This window comes from Hippocampus guttulatus, chromosome 14 (genome assembly GCF_054856545.1).
Source record: "Hippocampus guttulatus isolate MCC_2025c chromosome 14, RoL_Hgut_1.0, whole genome shotgun sequence".
Lineage (NCBI taxonomy): Eukaryota > Metazoa > Chordata > Actinopteri > Syngnathiformes > Syngnathidae > Hippocampus > Hippocampus guttulatus.
The window spans coordinates 11,010,226-11,027,285 of record NC_141274.1 but is presented as its reverse complement, the minus strand read 5'-3'; positions in this window follow the sequence as shown (position 1 = coordinate 11,027,285).

Genomic DNA, 17,060 nt, shown 5'->3' with positions numbered 1-17,060 from the left:
CACCATGTGAAATGAGTTTGACACCAGTGATGTGTAGTAAGGTGTTTTTAGCCGAAAAAAACGACCATGTATAGTAAGGCGTTTTTAGCCGAACAAAATGACCATGTATACATGTACTTTGAAGTCAAGATGGCGCCCGAGTAGGCAGCCGTCAGCAAGTGCTCTCATGAGCCTTGCTTTTTTTGTTGTTTTTGTGTTTGTTTTGTCACTTTGTGTTTGTTGTTACGTCGTGTGGACCTGATGTGGACTTTTTTCAGCATTTTTTGGCCATGACATTCATCAAGGAGGAGACTCTGTGCTTGGTGGTTGCGCCTTCTCGGCAGCATGGGTATACCAGCACTGTTTTTGACTGGGAGGAATGTCGGCGCCATTTGACTGTCGTTGCTGGACAGTCCCGGGGCGCTTGTGTCTTGCGCCTGTAATGGGCAGCATTTTTCACTGCCCCGCTTTGTTCAGCGGAGAGATCGGTGCTGTTGAACGGTCTACGGCTGGATGGATGTACGGCTTGAGGAGCCGACGATGAGAAGAAAGGAGCGTTAACGCGGAGCGCCGATGCGGATTTGGAGCTGGGAGTAGCGGCTTGGAGTTTGAAGCGGATTACGTGGGACAGGAGAAGTGAACTCATCTCTTTTCGTCAATGGACGCTACAGCTTCGTGTTTGCTTTCAAAACTTAGCTTGTAGCAGACGTGTGCACATTTTCAGCATGACGTCTCTGATCCACTGGTGAAAGGACACTTTGATCCTCTCCTCTTTCATCTATAACTGCTTCAGACAACAAAGTGTATGCAGAAAAATGGTGAAGATTGCACGACTGTCTGTGTCCTATGTGTTGTGTTATTTTTGTTATTTTGACTTCAAAATGGCGCGCGAGTGGCTGCCTTTCCAGCAGCTCCTATATTTTGTTGTTCTACTTCTTCCTTTCATAACTTTGCTGCTGTGAATTGGGAATTTCTCCATGGCGAGACTAATAAAGGTTTTCTTATCTTATAGAAAGGCGTTTTTAGCCGAAAAAAACGACCATGTATAGTAAGGCATTTTTAGCCCAAAAAAACGACCATGTATAGTACAGCGTTTTTAGCCGAAAAAACCCGACCATGTATAGTAAGGCGTTTTTCGCTAAAAAAATGACCATGTATAGTAAGGCGTTTTTTGCCGAAAAAAACGACCATGTGTAGTAAGGCGTTTTTCGCCGAAAAAAACGACCATGTATAGTAAGGCGTTTTTCGCCGAAAAAAAACAACCATGTATAGTAAGGCGTTTTTCGCCTTACTATAAAAACGACCATGTATAGTAAGGCGTTTTTAGACGAAAAAAACGACCATGAATGGTAAGGCGTTTTTAGCTGAAAAAAACGACCATGTATAGTAAGGCGTTTTTAGCTGAAAAAACCCCCACCATGTATAGGAAGGCATTTTTCGCCGAAAAAAATGACCATGTATAGTAAGGCGTTTTTAGCCGAAAAAACCCCAACCATTTATAGTAAGGCGTTTTTAGCCGAAAAAAACGACCATGTATAGTCAGGCGTTTTTAGCCGAAAAAAAACGACCATGTGTAAGGCTTTTTTGGACGAAAAAAATGACCCTGTATAGTAAGGCATTTTTGGACGAAATATTTAGCCGAAAAAAACGACCATTTATAGTAATACGTTTTTTAGCCGAAAGAAACGACCATGATTAATAAAGAAACACAACTCCACTGCTCTTTGTGGTGCTTTGGCTCAGTGGTAGAGTGATGGAGTGCCACACAAGAGGTTGAGTGTTCGATCCCTGGTTGTTGCAACAATGTCTACTCTTTAACCACCCTATACAACTTATTTGAGGAAAAACACAAAACAACCCAAAGCTGATTGTGGTGGGTTAGCTCAGTGGTAGAAAGCTGAAGTCCCAAATTCAGCGGTTGGGTGTTCGATTCCCAGTGTTTGCAAAAAGTCTCATCTTTCTTTAACCACCATTTGCAGCTTTATTGAAGACAACACAAAACAAACAAGAAGCTATGTGAAGGTGTGGCTCAGGGGTAGAGAAACCATGTCCCAAACTAGCGGTTGGGTGTTCAATCCCCAGAGGTTGCAACCATATCCCTTCTTTTTTGACCAACATGATAAGTAAGATTTATTCAAGTCAATTTTTGTATCGTAAGGCGTTTTTCGCCAAAAAAAATGACCATGTATAGTAAGGCCTTTTTGGACAAAAAAAAACAAAAAAAAAACGACCATGTATAGTAAGGCGTTTTTGCACGGAAAAAAACGACCATTTATAGTAAGGCGTTTTTGGACCAAATTTTTAGCCGAAAAAAACGACCATGTATAGTAAGGCGTTTTTGACGGAAAAAAACGACCATGTTATAGTAAGGCGTTTTTAGCCGAAAAAAATCCACCATGTATAGTAAGGCATTTTTAGCCGAAAAAAACGACCATGTATGGTAAGGCATTTTTAGCTGAAAAAAAAAACAACCATGTATAGTAAGGCGTTTTTAGCCGAAAAAAACGACCATGTATAGTAAGGCGTTTTTTGCCGAAAAAAACGACCATGTAGAGTAAGGCGTTTTTAGCCAAAACAAAACGACCATGTATAGTAAGGCGTTTTTAGCCAAAACAAAACGACCATGTAGAGTAAGGCGTTTTTAGCCCAAAAAAACGACCATGTATAGTAATGCGTTTTTTGCCGAAAAAAACGAACAGGTATAGTAAGGCGTTTTTTGCCGAAAAAAACGAACAGGTATAGTAACGCGATTTTAGTCGAAATTTTTAACCGAAAAAAACGACCATGTAGAGTAAGGCGTTTTTAGCCCAAAAAAAACGACCATGTATAGTAATGCGTTTTTCGCCGAAAAAACCGACCATGTATAGTAAGGCGTTTTTAGCCGAAAAAAACGACCATGTATAGTAAGGCGTTTTTCGCCGAAAAAAACGACCATGTATAGTAAGGCGTTTTTGCACGGAAAAAACGACCATGTATAGTAAGGGGTTTTTGGACAAAATTTTAGCCGAAAAAAATGACCATGTATAGTAAGGCATTTTTCGCCGAAAAAAATGACCATGTATAGTAAGGAGTTTTTAGCCCAAAAAACCCGACCATGTATAGAAAGGCGTTTTTAGCCGAAAAAAAACGACCATGTATAGTAAGGCGTTTTTCGCTGAAAAAAACGACCATGTATAGTAAGGCGTTTTTAGCCGAAAAAAAACCCCCAACCATGTATAGTAAGGCGTTTTTAGCTGAAAAAAATGACCATGTATAGTAAGGCATTTTTCGCCGAAAAAAACGTCCATGTATAGTAAGGCGTTTTTAGCCAAAAAAACCCGACCATGTATCGTAAGGCGTTTTTAGCCGAAAAAAACGACCATGTATAGTAAGCCGTTTTAGCACCAAAAAAAACGACCATGTATAGTAAGGCGTTTTTAGCCGAAGAAAAACGACCATGTATAGTAAGGCATTTTTAGCCCATAAAAAAACGACCATGTATAGTAAGGCGTTTTTACTTACTACACATCGTCGTTTTTTTCGGCGAAAAACGCCTTACTATACATGTTTTTTTTGGCTATTAACGCCTTCCTATACATGGTCATTTTTTTTCGGCGAAAAACGCCTTAATATACATGGTCGTTTTTTTGGGGCTAAAAACGCATTACTATACATGGTCGTTTTTTTGGGCTAAAAACGCCTTACTATATACATGGTCGTTTTTTTCGGCGAAAAACGACTTACTATACATGGTCGTTTTTTTCGGCGAAAAACGCCTTATTATACATGGTCGTTTTTTTGGGCTAAAAACGCATTACTATACATGGTCGGTTTTTTGGGCTAAAAACGCCTTACTATATACATGGTCGTTTTTTTCGGCGAAAAACGACTTACTATACATGGTCGTTTTTTTGGGCGAAAAACGCCTTATTATACATGGTCGTTTTTTTGGGCTAAAAACGCATTACTATACATGGTCGGTTTTTTGGGCTAAAAACGCCTTACTATATACATGGTCGTTTTTTTCGGCGAAAAACGACTTACTATACATGGTCTTTTTTTCGGCTAAAAACGCCTTTCTATATATGGTCGTTTTTTTCAGCTAAAAACGCCTTACTATACATGGTCGTTTTTTTGGGCCGAAAAACGCCTTATTATACATGGTCTTTTTTTCGGCTAAAAACGCCTTTCTATATATGGTCGTTTTTTTTTTTGGGCTAAAAATGCCTAACTATACATGGTCGTTTTTTTTGGGCTAAAAACGCCTTACTATACATGGTCGTTTTTTTCGGCGAAAAACGCCTTACTATACATGGTCGTTTTTTTGGGTTAAAACACCTTACTATACATGGTCATTTTTTTTCCGGCGAAAAATGCCTTACTATACATGCTTTTTTTTCGGCTAAAAACGCCTTACTACACATGGTCCTTTTTTTCGGCTAAAAACGCCTTTCTATACATTGTTGGTTTTTTCGGCTAAAAACGCCTTACTATACATGGTTGGTTTTTTCGGCTAAAAACGCCTTACTATACATGATCGTTTTTTTCAGTGAAAAACGCCTTACTATACATGGTCGTTTTTTTTCGGCTAAAAACGCCTTACTATACATGGTCGTTTTTTTTGGCGAAAAACGCCTTACTATGCATGGTCCTTTTTTTCGGCTAAAAACGCCTTACTATACATGGTCCTTTTTTTCGGCTAAAAACGCCGTACTATACATGGTCGTTTTTTTCGGCTAAAAACGCCTTACTAAACATCGTCGTTTTTTTCGGCGAAAAACGCCTTACTATAAATGTTTTTTTTTTTTGGGCTATTAACGCCTTCCTATACATGGTCATTTTTTTTCGGCGAAAAACGCCTTACTATACATGGTCGTTTTTTTCAGCGGAAAACGCCTTACTATACATGGTCGTTTTTTTTGGGCTAAAAACGCATTACTATACATGGTTGTTTTTTTTGGGCTAAAAACGCCTTACTATATACATGGTCGTTTTTTTTGGCGAAAAACGACTTACTATACATGGTCGTTTTTTTCGGCGAAAAACGCCTTACTATACATGGTCGTTTTTTTCGGCGAAAAACAACTTACTATACATGGTCATTTTTTTTCGGCGAAAAACGCCTTACTATACATGGTCTTTTTTTCGGCTAAAAACGCCTTTCTATATATGGTCGTTTTTTTCGGCTAAAAACGCCTTACTATACATGGTCGTTTTTTTGGGGCGAAAAACGCCTTATTATACATGGTCGTTTTTTCGGCTAAAAACGCCTTTCTATATATGGTCGTTTTTTTTTGGGCTAAAAACGCCTTACTATACATGGTCGTTTTTTTGGGCTAAAAACGCCTTACTATACATGGTCGTTTTTTTCGGCGAAAAACGCCTTACTATACATGGTCGTTTTTTGGGTTAAAACACCTTACTATACATGGTCATTTTTTTTTCGGCGAAAAATGCCTTACTATACATGGGGGTTTTTTCGGCTAAAAACGCCTTACTATACATGGTCCTTTTTTTTCGGCTAAAAACGCCTTACTATACATGGTCGTTTTTTTCTCGGCTAAAAACGCCTTACTATTCATGGTAGTTTTTTTCCGGCTAAAAACGCCTTACTATACATGGTCGTTTTTTTCAGCTAAATACGGCTCATCGTTCACTTCAAAGACCCAGGGCCAGATAAAGGGCCAGAGTAGGGCCAGATATGGTTTTACAATGCGGCTCAGATCTGGGCCGAATGCGGCCCACATCATGGATGCCAGACGTGGGCCACTGCAGGACCGTCATTCACTGAGGTATGTGGGCCAAGTATACGTGCCATGTCTGCCCCAGAGCTGGGCCAGCCCAATTTTGCTGACTGGGTCATTTATAACGCACCGCAACGAAGTGATGTCGTCTTTCTTAGACGTCGCCGTAAAATGAGAAGGAGGGGAAGCGTCGCCTTATTTCCCCCCCAACATTTTTACCTCCTCCCGCTTTGCTACTCTGGCGATTTTATTGTTAAAAAAGATGGGCTCCGACACGCGTGAATTATTGACTTCCGTAAACACTGCGCAACTTGACGTGACTCAACATGCGCTTTGTGCGCATGCGTGTTACGTCACGCCTGCGTTACGCTCACGTTTAAATGCTGTATTTTATTTGGGCAATGTGAACCAGTACATAAAAGGATCGGATTTTACAAAAATCCAACTTGGGCATCACATCCTACATTGTGAACGTAGCCTAAGGCGTTAAACAGCGGCAACCTGTTTTAATCGATGAGTGAGATGTTTGTTGCCCTGGAATTTGGGCGTGTTATCTTACGTGTACTGTATGTAAAACCCAAAATATCCAGTTATTTTATAGAACTGATATGGACCATAAATGATGGTCAACCCTGACAGTTTTCCAACCAGACAGAGGCAGAAAAATCTCTCGACATGTCCCACACCACAATGATAATCGCTAGCGACATCCGCTAACTGGGTCTCTGCTGAATTTGTTCAAAAGGGGGGAGGGGGATCAAACTCCACATCGTCCCTTGTATCATGATGTGTGTACCCAACTTCAGTTAGCAGGACGACACCAAACAACGCAAATAATTCCAATTAACCTGTAAAATCTATTTGAGTACCGTAACAGAGGATTTCCACTGTGTTACTTTTCCACCACCGCTGATATGGACGAACAGTACAATCCTACATATTCTGGTTAGCTGCAACGACTAGCCCACACAGGCCATTAAGACACCGCACAATCCTCCCAAAGGATGTAAATAGACAAGTCAGAGGCCGGTGGGGGTGCTTTTATGTTAAATGCCCCAAAGGTACGCACAAAAGCACACCGTATGAAAATTTAAACATGCTGTGCACGGAGCGGCCATTTGATGCAGTGGCTAACTCTTCTCTCGGTGAGTCAGATGTTTGTTGCCATGGAGATTGGGTGTTGTAGGTTATAAGTAAGAGCTACAGATCCAATGAGATTATGCAATGGAGAGGCGGTTGTCGGACACATTCAGGTGGAGTGGAAATATTTGCATGTCGTACCGGCGGCTGACTTGAAATGGCTGCGTCCTTCTGCTCGACGGCATCGAGTGGCCCGCGCCCGAGCGTTTATTTCAGTCTGCAAATAGCTTCAGCCATTATGCAGTGTTAAGTCGTTTTTCAGGAGGTCACCGTTGCTGTACAATGAACTGAACCGGGCAGTAATTACATTTACTCCTCCCAGGCTTTCTTCATGCCAAGTCTGCCTCACTCCACACCTGAGTGGTTGATCGTGACTAAATATCCTCTTCTCATATCAAAAAAATAATAACCCACGGCTGTTGTCATTACTTGCACTGAATGAACAGCTATGGAGGTGCATTGGTTCTCCGCCACATCACAGCTCATCATTCGAGGCCCCCGCGCTATATCACAAATTTGAAAATGCAGCAGTCGGTTTTCACGGTACACAGGCGAGTCCCGATGTCGAGCCGTGCGCCTTCCGTGGGGTAGCGCGGTGCCTCGATATACGAGTCACCTGACTTTCAAGTTTTTGGAGATGTAAGCCGTTGTTGTTTCCATGTAGCTATCTTTGGATATGGCCGATTTTCACCTATTCCAGGTTAGGGTCTGGAACGCATCCCCCCTCGCAACGAACCCCGGGGTTCACCCTCCATTAACATCTCCCGAAAGATAAAGATAATTGGTCGCGAAGCGTGAAGCCGCCGCCTTTTGAAGTCCAACAATTATGCCGAGCGGCGTCAGGATCTGTTCTTTGCCGATGCCGTTAGCCGGACGCAGGATGGCTGTTAATGGCTCCCGCAAGATAGATGAGCTCCAGCGCTGAAAAATACAAAAGGGACTTGAAATCCTGCCAGCTATATTCCATCCATAATTTCCCGCTGCTATCCGGGCTCCCGGCCACAAATCATCTAAGTGGAAGATTTAATCTTACAGGAATATATTTATCCAAGGGTGTCATTTTGCTTCCGTGGACGAGCCCATTTATGGAGGCAAATCTTTTGAAATAGATGTCGGGTGGCTGCTTTACCGCTCGGCTTGGTCACAAGATTTGCGGCGTCACATCTTCGCTGCCGATTTAAGACGCGGATGGCTTTGCCGAGGGCTGTTGCTCCAGTCCAACAACGTGTGTGTGCTTTCTGTCACCAATGATATGAGCCCAAGCCCCCCTCTTCTAATTAACAGCATTCTATGTCACAGGAAGTGTAATTGGAAGAGAGTCTCAATCTCGAGCCTCAAATGTAGATGGCTACTAATGAGCAGGGGAAAAAAATGGGAAGGCAGAAGAAGGGACAGCTCAGGCTTCGGTATCGATGAATACCAATCACCCCCCCCCCCCCCCCCCCCCAAGTGTTTGGCTCGGGATCCAACAACAAGATGAGCAGGCGGCAATGCAAAGAGATTTGACTGATCACATGTGACGGCCGCCCCGAGCCCGGCGGTGAGCACGGAGGTCGGTAGAATCCGCAGCGGCTCAGGTATCCTCCCTCTGCAGCTCTTATCTGTTGCGCGCGTGTTTGTATTCTGCGCACTGGCGTCGCCTCGCATGCGTTGAATCAATTTCCTCCACCCACGGCCAGCATCCACCCGCACCCTCATAAGGGAGTCTTGGTGAGATGAATGCCTTTGTGGGCTCGTGCGTAAATCGCAAAGTGCGCCTGCTTACAGATCATGATGATGGCAAAATGGGGAAACTATGCGGCGGTATGAGCGAGGAATTAAAGCAACGCCCAAATATAAAAAGAAAGGATGCGTGATATACTGCGAGAATATGGATCAATCCGTTACCGAGTGAGCATCGCCAATATCGATACTTTTAATTATTAAAGTTGATGCGCCATGAAATTGCTCAGTCTGAATGAGATTTTCGTGACCGTTGCGTGTTTTTGTGTCTTTTTTTCATTTGGGTCCGGGCTGCGACTAATATTTTTAGAATTGATTATCTATACAGCCATCCATCCAGTTTTTTTTGATCCACTTCATCCTCACGAGGGTCGCGGGAGGTGCCGAAGCCTATCCCAGCCGTCTTCGGGCAGTAGGCGGAGGACACCCTGAACCGGTTGCCAGCCAATCGCAGGGCACAAACAACCATCAGCGCTCACACTCACACTTGGGGACAATTTTGCCATGCCGTGCATGCTTTTGGAATGCGAGAGGAAACCGGAGTACCCGGAGAAAAGCCACGCAGGGAGAACACGTGCAAACTCCACACTGGGAACCGGAGCTGGAATCGAACCCAGTACCGCTGTACTGTGAGGTCCACCTGCTAACCACTGGACCACCGGGCTGCCTAGAATTGATTCTTCAAATGAATATCTGATTAATTAATTGGGTAAAAATGGATTTGGCAGCGTGAAACAACTGAGGTGCACCTCACGTTGGAACGGATGAATAATATTTCAATTCATCTCAATGGGGAAATGAAATGCTTGTAAATTGAGTTTTGAGCTTTTTACACGACATTTACACAACCTCCACCTGGAGAATGATTCGATTTCGAACTTTAACCCTGGAGAACTCACGGGGTCAAATTTGGGCCCCTATAAATTCTGCTACTCAAATGCTACCCTTAAATCCCAAAGGGTCAAATTTGGCCCGAATCCTAAATTAGGATTAAAGCATTAAATATTTGAAAAAACATATATTTCGGTGTTCAGTGAACATATAGCAGTCATTTCATGTAAAACTCATCATTTTCCAAAGAAGAAAAGGGTTCTTGGGTTCTCCAGGGTTAAGACCAACCCACCCCCAACTGGAAATGAAACATCGCTAAATTATCTTGCTGAGTTTGAGTTTTTGTTTTTTTTAATGAGAAAAATTAGCTTGGAGCTCGTCAAATAGTCGTTGCGAACAAAGAACAGGCATGTTTTGCCATGATTTGAGGTACCTCATCTTGGTTAGAGTTTAAATTTTGCAGCCTAGCGGCATACAGTATTTTTTCTGAAAATATTGTTCAAATTCAATTTAGGATTATTATTTTTTTGGGGGGGGGCAGGGGGGGGGGGGTGAATCACGCATTGCTTTCAGCCCCTGACATTCAGGTGGAAGGCAAGAGCCTCTGCGCCGACAGTGAAGCCGCCAGTTTAGTTCCGGTGTGCGGTAAAATTATTCACAATTTCCACGGTCTGAACCCTTGTGAAGGTCTGAAGTAACACCACTGAGCTCAATTTCATTTTCATGGCCTGAAATGAAAAAAAAAAAAAAAAAAAAAAAGAGTTGAGCTCGTGTGGTAAAGAAACAAAACAATAAAAAGGTCATATTACAACAACAGCGACGTGAGGCACACGGTCACGCCGGTTACCCGACTAAGGTGGAGGTTCAGTCAGGCCCAGTGGGACAGCGCCAAGCTCATTAGCAGTAAGTGTGACCAATAATATCAAGTGATGAGAATGTTACCGGGGGGTGAGAGGGGGGGGGGGGGGGGTGGGGGCAAGGATCAATATCAAATCCTGTTTTAGTCATAATCCTGCAGGGCAGAGAGGCTCGCCGCGGCTTAGCTGCTTCGAGATGGCGACGCAGAACAATTTACCTTCATGCTCATGTGAATCAGCGTAATAAGGAACACGTGCTGTGAGAAAACGCTTTCGTTGTCTGGCCGCGGGCAACGAATGCACGATAAATACAACCTGATGAATGATGGAAAAGTTCGGCCAAAGAGCACAAATGTGATCCGGGAACGCCGTCGCCGCCGACGCGATTCATAATCGACTCCTGAAATATTTGCGCCTGGGCTATCTTGAAGAGGATTTGCCACGCTGCTGTCTTTCATCTTTCATCCTTTTAACGAAACGCCGCCTTTCGATCTCGTTTTCTTCACACTCCAACATGCGATGACCGTTTTGCTCCCGACATCCACGGTGACATTTGAAATGGTCGGCAACATTGCGCAACAAAGCGAGAGGGGCAAGGCAGGGGTGGAGGGGGGGGTGCGATCCATCCTGCGTGGGTGCAGCACGTTCGCCCACTACTACGACCACTCCAACTATGTTCATATTTATTGATCGATTTTTTTTAGCGCCTTTCTAGACACGCAGAGAAAAAAAACGACACGGTGTCCAAAAAGTCACGATAGGCTTTTCCCTTCTTTTCCATCTCAGGTCCTGAACCGCACTCGGCGACAGAAAAAACGTTTTGCTAAAGTCACGTGATGCCGGCCTCACATCTGTTGGAATGAGACCCGAGACAAATTTGAAGAAAGGAACGGTATCGCCGCGTTTCGGGGCGTCCTGTATTTCCAACTGAAAAAAAAAATGCTAACCTTTCTCTTGATCGCAGTAGCTAAAGAGGAATCCGTTTCGCAAGCAAAAATGTTTTCCTCCACTTGCCGCTCTGCGTCGAGGTCCGATTTGTGAACATTCCCCCGTGAATGATCTCAAGTAACGGCTTTAAACGCCGGCCAGATGACGACAAATTGCTCTGGTTTCGCCTCTCGAATTTCCAAGTGGCCCTTTTGCCTCCTTCCTTTTTTTTTTTCTCTTTGCGCCCTTGGAGCTGAAAATTTGGGATCGGCCCGGATTGATTCATGCGCAGGAAGGCACCCCCGAGGCAACTTTTTCCTCCTTCCAAATCTCAACGTTTGATCTTTTGATTCTAACGTCGTCGGACAATTAAGCCGTTTGAAGTCGTCTGAAAGAAGAACGGCAATAATTTGGCTGCAGGGACGCACCGCAGGGGTCCGCCTTCCCAGGGCCTGGACGTGTAATCCGGTCTAACACGCATGCAAATCTCATCTATGCCAGCACACAATGGAGCGTCTGTGTGTGAGAGCGGGGTGGGGGTTGGGTTGCATGGGGGGGGGGGGGGAGGGCTAGACTGGAGCACGCCACGATGGGTCGTGACACCGGGAAAGTGGGCTCACAGGCTGCAAGAGTATTGGAGCGTTGATGTTTGAACACCTGCATAATTATTCGAATATTTGTGAAGCTCTCTGAGTGGAGAGAAAGAGAGAGGGGGGGAAAGGTGGGGGGGGGGGGGCGGTACAGCCTGTGGAAAAGAGAAAATTGTACAATCCTGGCGCCGCAGCTCTTTTCGCCGCCGCGCGAATTCTCCAGGGAAATTAAAAAAAAATCTTTGTCTTATCCAGCCAATTAAATGAAATAAAATTTCTTACATGGCGGCGGACCACAGAGTCTATTTATGACTGTGTTGTGGTTATTTCTCCAACCGCACTTCACAGCGCAGGATGAAGCCAGAACTTTTTTTCTTCTTCCCAGCGACCCCGGGAACTTTCCATCTGTCTGCAGTTTGTACTTTTTATCGGATGAGGCCAAGTGCAGTTTTGGTCATCGCTTCTTTCATGTGAATTATTGGATGAAACGGTGAGGGCGCTTTTGGGTGTCGTCTCCTTTCTGATTTGGTTTCTTTCATTGAGCTCGATGAGGTCGGGATGCCGTCATACATGTCGCGTGTGCCGTCGTTGTCCCCGTCGACCATTTGTTGCTCTTTTGGGACCTCGGAGGGGAGTCTTTAGTCCAATTTGCCCTCGTTTGTCACCATTCGTCCCTTGCGACGGACAAAATGTCGGCCCCGGGTCGCCTGCCTGTCAACCACAAGCGCACGTCATAGACTGCGGGCGGGCCCGTCAGCGGGCTCCCGGGCGGCACTTTGTCGACCCGAGATGCTAGCGGCTACATAACTGACCTTTGTATTCACTTTTTGTTCCATTTTTCTCTGGCGGTGTCTGTTTTTTTTTTCTCCTTTGAACGATGTGTCGTCGCCGAACGAAGGTTGAGAAACTCGTTTCTATTGAGCCCAATCCCGTTCTTAAGCATATATTTTTCTTCCGCCTGCCTGCTTGCAGAGATCCCAAAATAGTTTCCCCGTCCAATTACGGCATTTCATCTATCATTAATATTGTAGAACGCTACCGTTGCATTATTGATGACGTGTTTGTTCTGGCGCATGAGATGCTAATTAAAAGATAAAGTGGGGCTTGTATGACGGAGGCCGGAGGCAACGATGAAAGCGTCGGAATGCTCCAACCCTCCGTTTCAGGGCTTTTCATTGGCGATGCCCGCTTTTGTTAATGTCGTTATCACAGGGAACTTGGATTTCAAGGTAAGGGCGTAGTTGCCAAGTTTGATGATAATGCGACGCCGGGCGGACTTCTAAGCCTGAGAGGCTTGAGCGCCGTGGCCGAGATGGCTCGGGCGGATAACAGCTTGCGCGCCGATCCCCGATTTCCAGCCGCCTATCGCCGCTTGGCATCTTCGCTCGCGCAGCTGAGAAAGTAAAACATGGCAGATTGCTGCCTTGCCCGTAAAAACACGACGAGGTCAGTCACTTTAAGAGCTTTCCAAAAGCTTCCTCGGGGAGTCGAGGCGCTGTTTGGATCGCTTGCGTATGGACGGTGTTCACAGCGAGGGGGTCGCGGTGGGAAGTAAGAAAGCTTTGTACTTTCGACTGGGTCACTTCTGTCGCTCCACCCTCGAGACCCCAATTCTTTGGTTCGATATCACGTAAGCGATGCCGAGGCCCCCGCCTCGCCGCTCCTCCTCCAACACGTGATTCGACAAGATTTGTATTTTCTTCTGGAGGGCAGCCGACGGGAATGCGAACGATTGTCGGATTATTTTCTGCCACAGAAATACAACCAAAAATATTTTTACAAAAGGCGGACATTGGCTCCGCCCATTTTTGGGTAAAATGCCTCAATTACGGTATGCGTTATTTCCGTTGAGCTAGCATGTGAACACCGCTGGAATGTGTTCACGTGCTAGCTAGTCCGATTCATCATTTCGACTCCAAATCACCAACTTCTGGCGTTCAAACATTTTCCGTCCAACCTGAATAAACACATCCAGGTAAGGTGTATTATGATGATTATTTTTTTCAGTCATGATCTGGTTATTTGCTCTTCTCTCTCCTTCACCACAGTCAGAAGCTTCCGCCGCCAATGGTGGGATGAGCTGACAGTTGGTCATATCAATCGGCCGGCCGAGTGGATGTCTGCCGCTCCCGCTCAGTGAATCCGCCGATATAAATAAGTTGGCACAGAGGCCGCTTGCTTGGCACCAACGCCCACGCGGCTCCCTTTTCGGCCCAGTGAGGACCCCAAAAACAGATGTCTGGTTTCAGGCCACGGCGAGCTTCCTGAGCGGCAAATTGAGTCTTGTTTGAAGTCAGCCTGTGAGCGTCGCTCATTTTCAGTATCGTGTCATGCACGTATACTTTTTTTTTTTTTTTTTTGCGCGCGGCTTGAAGACTCTCATTATGTCAAATGAAAAGCGTCAGAAAGTGAGGGAAGCCATTAAAGAAAGGCGAGTTGTTAGGGGGAAAATGGAGGAAAAACTTGAGCTGAGGAGAGTTCTTCATCATCATCATCGTCGGTAGTCACGTAAACCTTCCCAAAAGTGACAATGCACTTCGTTTTGGGTTTTTTTTCTACTTCCTTTCAGGTGTCAGTCTGACACATGTGAGACAATCGGCTCTGACTGTGCAATTTTTTTTTTCTTCCCGGCATATCATTGCCTTTCCCGTGGCTCACCAATTAACATTGGACTGGACCAGCGTTGCGAAATTGCTGACCGAGACCGGGCTTTTCTGTCCGCCGCCTGCATTTCCGCGCCAGTTTGAGAAGCTTGATCAACTGCCTCAGCGCCTTGCGATTTTTAAACTCCTTGTAGAAAGTAGTTCAAAGCGGAATCCGTTTTTGACGAACAAAAGTTCGATCCAGCAGATATACGGCGCGTGATCGAGCTGAAGTCGATTGAAGTTGGACAATTTCCCCGGCGCATCACAGTGGTAGGGAATCGCCGATGCGGTTGGCATTTCGGTGAATTAAGGGCACGGTCGGGTCCGTCTGAAATTGGCAGCTGCGAAATAATTATCAAGCAAAAATGTGTTATTTACTCCTGGCTAAATAACATTTGCTCGAGTGAAAAGCGCCCAACTGATGGAATGAATGTTTTCTTAATGAGACGAGCCCCCATTTGGACACGCGTTTCAGAAGCTAATTGCGGCCGTAACGAGGAGTGCGGAATGGAAATACAAAAGCCGCAGCGCTCTCGGTAGGAATGTTCATTTCACAGCGGCAGTTAACGTCATCATCGGCTAGTGCCCGAGCGACATCCTCTCGACACAGAGGCTCCATTACTGGACTCTTATCGGTCAGAACTGCTGAAACCTTTGAATCGGAAAAGACCAAATGGGAGAAGCGCAGACGCAAAGTCCGGTTCCACGTGTGACTATCCAGCAGCAAGGCGTGAACCTCATGACTTCCAAAGTTCAGCCAGAGTCTGAGCTTTTTTTTCATCTTGAACGCTATCACGGAAATGCAGCTCACCTTCCGTCAGTTTTGATGGAATATGCCCTCCTCAGGTTTTTATCCTCTTTGACAAATGATCAATACGACAGCATCTTACTGAGTTACTTTTTGTCTTTGTTCGCGTCTGCATGACTGAATTATACCGCCTCCCGGTGGCCAAGGTGGGCACAACAGAAGCAGCAGTGCAACCAATTGAATTGGGGCATTAAATCACGGTCCACAAACTGTTTACATCGAATGGACACGCGGCACTGCTACACCTTTAAATGGGCGGGGGGTGGAGGAGGGGGGTACGATTTAAGACACGGGCGTTTTGAGTTACGAGCGCACTGAACTCGTGTCGCTGGGCCTTGCTTTAAAAGCGGGGGAAAAAAAAAAAAGACAGACTCGATTGTGCGGTAAAGTCAAGAGGAAGCCATCAGCATAAAAAGGCAATCCGGTTCTCTTTTAACCTGAACATTGCCGTGAAAAAAATAAATAAATGTGTCAACGCAGACATAATAATACTTGACTGAGCGAGAGCGGCGAAACGAGCCGAGCGCATTGATGCAAAGCCGTCTCATAAAGCATCCATCATGCAATTAAGGTTATCGATCAGATGCTCTTGTGATTATCTGCAATAAGAACAAAGGGTAAAGGAATGTGCAAAGACTGGATCGTATTCAACCCCCCCCCCCCCCTTTCCGGCGATGGATTTTTACATCTTTATCATTTAGCTGGAGATTCAATTGAGCGATCCGACTGATGCCAGAAAAAAGAAGAAGAAGAATAAAAGACATTTCCGTTGCTTTGCTACGCTGTGGTTGACTTGAACGAAACATCAAAGACATTCGCAAGACTTTTCATGTCATGTCCAGCCTGGAATGAGCCCTGCAGCGGTTGCCTTTTTTTTTTTTTGTTCGCATCCTCTCCTGACTTTTCTTTATCCTTACAAAAATCCCCCCCCGTGTGCTAACAAGCCACAACGCTTACCGAGCGAGCAGACAAGACCTCAAGGTGGGGTGGGGGCGGAGACGAGGATCAGAGAGACTTGGAGCTCTTGGGTTGGTCGGCTCAGTTTCTTCTTTTTTTTTCAGCCGCCAACATGCAGCTGGGGCTCAATTAGTGGCCATTTTTAGGAATTAAGCACAGATCCTGCCTGAGTCAGTGGTGCAAAAAGCACTGTTGTTTGTCAAATCGTACGCTTTCGGTGGCTTGCTGCCCCCGAGGCAGCCTACGGTACACTGTTTACCACTCTCAATCCCTCGTAACTCTCCAAACTTTTTTCTCTATGCTGTATATATTTTTTAATTCTTTGTGACCTTCCGCAGGGACTTCAGATGCAAATGAGCTCCCGCTATAATCTGGCACAGAGCACCTCTGCAGTTGAATGGTTTTTGTACGCGGCGGCTGGCAAGTCAACAAACGAGCGGAAAAACCGCGCTTCAAAAAGCTCAACTCTGAAGTTTCGCGCAAGTGAAGCTCGGCCCAGCTGATAAACCCCGAAAGGCTCGAGGAAGAAGAGAGCGACAGTCGCGGACATTTACGGTGTGAAATACTACCGGGCTGGTGTCTGAAGTTTACACTTTGTAGTATGATACGTGCTAAATTGCTCCCGCAGAGAGAATCCGGTCGGACGCCGTCAATCTCTTCGCGCCATCTGCGTGCGTTATTCATTTTCCCGACGCGACGACGCACCTCCCGCAAGAAAGGGTCAGCAGCGCCTTCTCCAAAATGATCCGTCAACTCCTTCCATCCCCTGTCGCGCTCTTATCGCGGCGGCGCACTGCACTCTCCGCTGTTGCCATGGCGGCGGCTTCGGGCGGGGGGGGGGGGGGGGGCGGGGGGATGAGCGGTATCAAAAGAGCTCTGGA